This window comes from Colobus angolensis, unplaced genomic scaffold (genome assembly GCF_000951035.1).
Source record: "Colobus angolensis palliatus isolate OR3802 unplaced genomic scaffold, Cang.pa_1.0 Scaffold25, whole genome shotgun sequence".
NCBI lineage: Eukaryota > Metazoa > Chordata > Mammalia > Primates > Cercopithecidae > Colobus > Colobus angolensis.
In genome coordinates this window covers 3,161,142-3,169,195 of record NW_012115710.1, presented here as the reverse complement: position 1 = coordinate 3,169,195, position 8,054 = coordinate 3,161,142, and positions in this window count along the sequence as shown.

Sequence of the window (8,054 nt, the reverse complement as noted above, 5' to 3'; positions counted from 1 at the left end):
TATATATATATATATATGAGAGAGAAAGAGAGAGACATTTTGGAAGAACAGCTCCTTGCCCTTCTAAAAATAGAAGTTCCACATTTTTAGTTGGTCTAATGTTTCCTCATGAAGATTAGATTCAAATTATACATTCTCCACCAGAATAATGAGGTGAGGTGTGTACTTCTTTGAGGGTATCTCATCTGGACACAGTCAGTATCCTATGGTCCCTCATTAGTGAAGTGAGTTTTGATCACCCAGCGAGCTGATGTCCAGTTTCTCAGCTATATAATACTCCTTTGCAGCTAATAAGCAGTCCAGGGGCAGATACTTTAAGACAGGTAGGTATCTGCCTTTCATCAAAATTTCCCGCTTGATTTCGCACCCATTGATGATTCAGCAGATGTGAGCTTATTATGAGTAACAAAAGATGCTCCTGGCCTGGGACGGTGGTTCACGTCTGTAATCTTTGTACTTTGGGAAGCTGAGGAGGGAAGATCACTTGAATTCAGGAGTTTGAGACCAGCCTGGGCAATATAGAGGGATCTTGTCTCTAAAGAAAATACAAAAATTACCCTGGTGTGGTTGCAAGAACCTGAAGTCCCAGCTACTTGGAAGGATGAGGTGGGAGGATTGCTTGAGCCCAGGAGGTCGAGGCTGCAGTGAGCAGTGATCATGCCACTGCACTCCAACCTGGGCAACAGAGGGAGACCCTGTCTCAAAAAAAAAAAAAAGAGAGAGAAGAAAAAGAATAGGAAGTTACTGTTAAACACCTTCTCCCATCTCCCTCACCAGTACCTACCATCCTGAATTGTGTTTCACTTTTGCTTGATTTTCATTATTATTTTAGCGTGTTTGTATGTTTCCTGAAACAACATCTTATTTAATTATGCTTGTTTTGGGGGCTTTGGAGTAATAATACATGTATTCGTTGGCTCTAACTGCCCTTATAAAGTGCCACAGGCTGGGGGACTGAAACAGCAGAATTGATTGTCTCCCAGTTCTGGAGGCTAGAAGTCTGAGTTCAAGATGTTGGCATGGTTGGTTTCTTCTGAGGCCTCCTTCTTTGGCTTGCAGACGGCCGCCTTCTTGCTGTGCCCTTACGTGGTCCTCTCTGTGTGCACATCCCTGGTGAGTCTCTCATAAGGATGAAGTCCAGTTGGATTAGGGCCCACCCTAATGGCCCCATTTAACCTTCACTACCTCTTTAGAGATCCTATGTCCAAATACAGTCATGTTCTGACGTACTGGGGTTAGGGCTCCAAAATATGAATTTTGGGGGCTGTATTTCAGCCTACAACTGTATCTTACTGTATGCAGCTTGCTTTTTTTTTTTTTTTTGAGACAGAGTCTTACTCTGTTTTCCTGGCTGGAGTGAAGTGGTACGATCTCGGCTCACTGCAACCTGCCTCCTAGGTTCAAGCCATTCTTCTTGCCTCAGATTCCCAAGTAGTTGGGACTACAGGCACATGCCACCATGCCTGGCTAATTTTCGTATTTGTACAGATGAGGTTTCACCACGTTGACCAGGCTGGTCTCGAACTCCTGACCTCAAGTGATCCACCTGCCTCGGCCTTCCAGTGTGTTGGGATTACAAGCGTGATCCACCACGCCTGGCCAATGCAACTTGCTTTTTAAAGATAAACTTCTATTACTAAGATGCGTTCGTGATGGTGCCTGTAGCCATTGTTCACACATTTTTCAGGGGTATGGTATGAAAATGATTAAAAATAATATGAGGAGAAATCGATGAAATGCATGGGGGAAGAAAAGATTAACAAAACCAAAGTCTATTTTAAGTTTTGAAAAAGCAACTAAGACAGACTTACTTTTGGCAAACCAATTAAGAACAAAGAGACAGGCTGCAAATAAAATACAAATTGTAAAATGGTGAATAATTATAGCCAGGACAGAGATATAAAAAGTAATGAAAATATATGATGGCTATGTGCTAACATTAAAAACCTGAATGAACTGGTTCAATTACTAGAAAAATATACAATGCTAAAATGACACAAAATCAGAGAACTTGAATAAACCAGTGACTATTAAAGAATTTGAAATTATATTCAGAGATCTCCCCTCTCCCCCCAAAGCCCCCCGGCACAGATGGGTTTCTGAGCAAGTGATACCAAACATTGAAAGAATGTTTAATTCCTATCTTGTATGAATTATTCCAGAAAATCGCTGGAAAATTATGTAATAACTGCCTGATTCATTTTTAGAGGCTAATGCAATGTTGAATCCAAAATCGGATAAGGACCAGATGCAAGAAAATTATAGATTCATTTCACTTGTGAATGAAGATGTAAAAATTCCAAATCAAATAATTGCCTCTTAAATACAGCGTACCATAATTCTTCATGATCAAATAAGATTTCTCCTCCTAATGCAAAGATGATTCAAAAATTTAAAAAAAAATTCTTTCGATATAATTCACCATGTCAATAGGCCAAGGAAGAAAATATAATGATTTCAACTGATGTGGGAAAATAATTTCATAAGGCTGTACATGTATTATGGTTAAAAATTAAAATACTTAATGACAAGTTGATGGGTGCAGCACACCAACATGACACAAGTATACATATGTAACAAACCTGCACATTATGCACATGTACCCTAGAACTTAAAGTATAATAATAATAAAAAAAAATTAAAACACTTCACTTTGGGAGGCTAAGGCGGAAGGATCACTTGAGCCCAGGAGTTTGAGGCCAGCCTGGGCAGCACGGTGAGACCATGACATGGTGGCGTGCACTGGTGGTCCCAGCTATTTGGGAGGCAGAGGTGGGAGGATCACTTGGGCCTAGGAGGCTGCATGGTTTTGAATTGCATTTCTGTGATAATTAATGGTGTTAATATTTTCCTGGACATCTAGCCCATTTATATTTATATATCTTCTCTGGGAAATGTCTATTCTGATCATTCACCCTTTTTTTTGTTTGTTTGTTTTATTTTTTGAGATGGAGTCTCGCTCTGTTGCCCAGGCTGGAGTGCAGTGGTGGAATCTCAGCTCACTGCAAGCTCCGCCCCTGGGTTCCAGCAATTCTCCTGCCTTAGCCTCTCAAGTAGCTGGGATTACAGGCACCCACCATCACACCAGATAATTTTTGTATTTTTCTAGTAGATATAGGGTTTCGCTGTGTTGGCCAGGTTGGTCTCAAACTGCTGACCTCAAGTGATCTTCCCGCCTTGGCCTCCCAAAGTGTTGGGATTACAGCTGTGAGCCACCATGCCTGGCCTCGCCCATTTTAAAATTGGGTTACTTGAGTTCTTTTTACATTTTATTTTTTGTTTTTGTGTTTTGGAGGGTTACCATACACATCTTAGTTCATCAGAATCTGTTTCAGATTTATGCTAGCTTTATTACAGTGAGATATAAAAGGTTATTCCTAGATAGTTCTATTCCATTTCCCTTTGTTGTGGTATCATTGTTAGAAACTTTTTTTTTTTTTTTGAGATGGAGTCTTGCTCTGTTGCCCAGGCTGGAGTGCAGTGGTGCAGTCTTGGCTCACTGCAACCTCCACCTCTTGGGTTCAAGCTATTCTCCTGCCTCAGCCTCCTGAGTAGCTGGGATTACAGGCACCTGCCACCACGCCCAGGTAATTTTTGTATTTTTAGTACAGACGGGGTTTGGCCATGTTGGCCTGGCTGGTCTCCAACTCCTGACCTCAGGTGATCTGCCTGCCTCAGCCTCCTGAAGTGCTGGGATTACGGGCATGAGCCACTGCGCCAGACTGTAATGCATTAAGCTTTGAATACCTAAGCTCAAGAGTTGACATCAACCTTTCCCTACAGATAATTCTGGTGCTTGTGAACTTGTGGTCCCCGAAGACTTTTGCCACCAAGAAGGTCCTGGGGACTCGCAAAAGCAGTCTGTGGGAGATGGATATGTGAGTCTGCTTCTAAGAAGCTCTTTGGCTGCCTCTGGCACACAGGGCCATCTCTCTTCTGCTTGCCCTCTGCCCTCTTCTTCTCCCTCCACTTTCCATAATTTCATCAAAATCAGTTAATATTTACAAAGCACTGAGAACAGTGCTGGGGACTCAGTAAGTGCTAAAAAAATTGTCAGCTGCCTTTTTTTTTTTTTTTTTTTTTTTTGACAGAGTCTTACCCTGTTGCCCAGGCTGGAGTGCAGTGATATGATCTCAGCTCACTGCAAACTCTGCCTCCTGGGTTCAAGCAATTTTCCTGCCTTGGCCTCCTGAGTCGCTGGGATGACAGGTGCCTGCCACCACATGAGCTAATTTTTGTATTTTTAGTAGAAACGGCATTTCACCATGTTGGCCAGGCTGGTCTCGATCTCCTGACCTCAGGTAATCTACCTGCCTTGGCCTCCCTAAGTGCTGGGATTACAGGCGTGAACCACTGTGCCTGGCCCATCAGCTGCCATTATTAGCATTATTACTTCTGGAGAATGTTTTAGCTACCGCATTTCATGGACTCTAAGACACTCCACTTTTATGGTTGATATAAAGAAAGAAAAGTATGTACTGCCTATAAGATGCAACAATGCTTCCTTACCATTTGGAATGTTTATTTCTTATTTACTGAAAGAGTTTTTATGGGTGTATTTATTGCAAACAATAAAGGAAAATACAAGTAAAATAAAGGATTCCTAAAATTGTTTCACAATTGAGATCTTTTTTTGTTTATTATGGAAAAGCTATACAAAAATTAGCTGGACATGATGGTGCGTACCTGCGGTCTCAGCTACTCGGGAGGCTGAGGCGAGAGAATCACCTAAGCGGGGGAGGTCGAAGCTTCAGTGAGCCGTGATGGCGCCATTGCGCTCCAGCCTGGATGACAGAGTGGGGGAAGGGAGACCCTGTCTCAAAGAAAGAAAAAAAAGATCGCATGGAAAAACTGAAAATCATTACTGCTGGGGCTCTTGATCCAGCTTTGCAATTAGAGGAAACAGTTTATTGCTGACTTCTGTTTTCAGAGCAAACACCAAACACAACTTATTCCTCACCAATTCCCCCCGACCCACCCAGGCCCACCCAGTTGGTTCCCAGGGGCTGAGAGTGCTCCACTCTCATCTGCTGGATTTTCTTCTTGGCTGTGGACGCCCCTCTGCAGGTTTTCATGCCTTTCAAACAGCAGTCTTATGGTGTCGGCCGTTGGAAGATGCCTCCCGGTTTCAGAGGCGTCAAGATGTGGGAAAAGTGACTTCTTAGAATTGATCAATTACAGTGCGTTTTTCAAAGGTGGTGTCTCCTTTATTGAAGCCAGTTCCTTCTCTAAGGGCAACACCGGTGAGAGCTGGTGAGATGATGGTTGTTCTCCCCAGGCTCTACTCTGCCTGGATTTGGGCACTGCTTCTTATCAAGCTGATATCCTAAGTAATATTTTCAAGTGGGCAGCCTGGTTTTAGAGACTTAATTTCTAGAAGCATTTCCCCTGCTGCCATGCCATCTTCAGTCTTTTAAAATCATAGTACCCTGGGAAGAGCTGATGGTGTTCTTACCCAGTTCCGTCTTGGTGCAAATTTAAGGGTTTTTTTTCTCCCCTTCCCTAAGTGTTTTGCTATTGCAATGTCAAACTAAATAAGAAACAGAGAGAGGCTTCCAAAAGAAAATATGCTATTTGGGAATAGATCATTGCAGTGGGAAATGCATATCATAGTAAACTATGTGCGTATGCAGGGAGGTAAAGGAAGAAGAAGGTTTTTTTTAAAGGGAAAGAAGAGGAGGATTACATAATTGTTTGGAAATAATTATCCTTGGCTGCAAAGATCGATAATAAAGGTGACACCGGTCTCAGGGTGAACAGGCAATTGCGGGGGAGATGTCCTTGCAGTATTTTTGGTGGCAGGTTGTGATGGCTTTTGTGCCAGGTTGTGGTTTTTATAGAGTCTTTTGTAATAGGTGTTGTTGGTTTGTGTTTTGTTTAGTTTTGTTTTTTGTTATTTTTTGGGGTTTTTTTTTGTTTGTCTGTTTTTTGAGATGGGGTCTCGCTCTGTCACCCAGACTGGAGTGCAGTGGTGTGATCTTGGCTCACTGCAGTGCAGCCTCCAACTCCTGGGCTCAAGTGATCCTCCCACCTCAGCCTCCGGAGTAACTGTGACTACAGGGACATACCACCATGCCCGGCTAATATTTGATATTTTTCGTTGAGATGGGGATTTGCCATGTTGCCCAGGCTGGTCTCCAACTCCTGGGTTCAAAGTGAGCCTCCCTCCTCGGCTTCCCGAAGTACTGGGATTACAGGCATGAGCCATCCTACCCCACATGTGATAGTTTTTGTTATCAGGCATACAAGCATGATAACCCCGTCTTCATGGCTCTGTTTGTCAACGTTTTAAAAATATCAATACCTAGGGACGGGCGCGGTGGCTCACACCTGTAATGCCAGCACTTTGGAAGGCTGAGGCGGGCGGATCACGAGGTCAGGAGATCGAGACCATCCTGTCTAACACGGTGAAACCCCGTCTCTACTAAAAATGCAAAAAATCAGCCGGGAGAGGCGGCGGGCGCCTGTAGTCCCAGCTACTTGGGAGGCTGAGGCAGGAGAATGCTGTGAACCCAGGAGGCGGAGCTTGCAGTGAGCCGAGATCACGCCACTGCACTCCAGCTTGGGCGATAGAGCGAGACTCCGTCTCAAAAAATATATATATATCAGTACCTAGGGACGGGCGCGGGGGCTCACGCCTGTAATGCCAGCACTTTAGGAGGCCAAGGCGGGCGGATCACGAGGTCAGGAGTTTGAGACCAGCCTAGACAACATGGCGAAACCCCATCTCTAATGGAAACACAAAAATTAGCTGAACATGGTGTTGTGAGCCTGTAATCCCAGCTACTTGGGAGGCTGACGCAGGAGAATCGCTTGAACCTGGGAGGTGGAGGTTGCAGTGCGCCAAGATCATACCACTGCACTCCAGCCTGGGCAGTAAGAGTGAGACTCCATCTCAAAATAAATTAAATAAATAAATAAAAGAAAGACCAAAATATTAGTACCGCTATTTTGCTTTTGGTGATTTTTACAATAAATAGTGCTGCAAATAACACTTTTGGGGATAAAAATTTTGTCTGTGTTTAGGATTATTTATTTGCTCTCAATTCCCGCAAATGAACCCCAAGAAAGAAAAGATCTTGTCTCTGTCACCCACAAGGTCCTGACAACCCTATAACCCAGCAGGAGAGATGCTGCCCCCGCCTCCCGCACCGCCCCGGGGATTCCCGTGAGATTGTTTCCTGGTTGGGACGGGGTTGGATTTTGATTTCTTGTGTGCGGGAACGTCTTCCTGCGATGATGGTTGGCCACTCCCCCTCTTTCCGATTTGCAAACGTCTCTCCGTGTCTTTTGCCCACTTGCCTACTGGAATCCAACTTTGTTCCTTTTCTGTGTGGTTTACATGATAAGATTATTGATGTTATTTCTATCACAGGGGCCATAAGTTTTTTTTCCAAGTCTATTTCTTGACTTATAATTTTAGTGTGAGTTTTGTTTTATACACAGAGATTTTAATTTAAAGGCTGTCAAATCTGTCTCCTTAATATGAGAAAAAAGAAAAAAAATTAGCATTTTTAAAATACAGGCATCATTTGCATACAGCACAATTCACCCTTTTTAAGGGCAGTTCTGAGGTTTTGGCAAATGCACACATCACGTGACCACCCCGCAACCAAAACACAGAACAATTCCATCACCGCAAACCCCCTCACGCCCCGTTATGGCTCAAGTGTTTAAAACATAAGAAAGCTAAAAGAATAGACGTGAATAGGCAATTCTTTTCTCCAGGTTGCTCTACGTTTTAAAAGATCGACCCCCAAGTTTTTTGTCTTTTTTTCTTGAATAAAACTGAAAATGCCAAATGGGGGGGGGAACTGCAGATCAAACTAAAATTGGTGGTTAAAGAGTCCCCTGCCATCCTCATTCTTCCCTCAGATAATGAGAATTGTTAACAAGTTTCTTCCTTTTCTTCACTTTCTTCCCTTTTTCTTCTCTTTCTTTCTCTCTCTTTCTCCTTCCTTCCTTCCTTCCTCTCTCTCCTTCCTTCCTTCCTTCCTTTCTCTTTCTTTCTTTCTTTCTTTCTTTCTTTCTTTCTTTCTTTCTTTCTTTCTTTC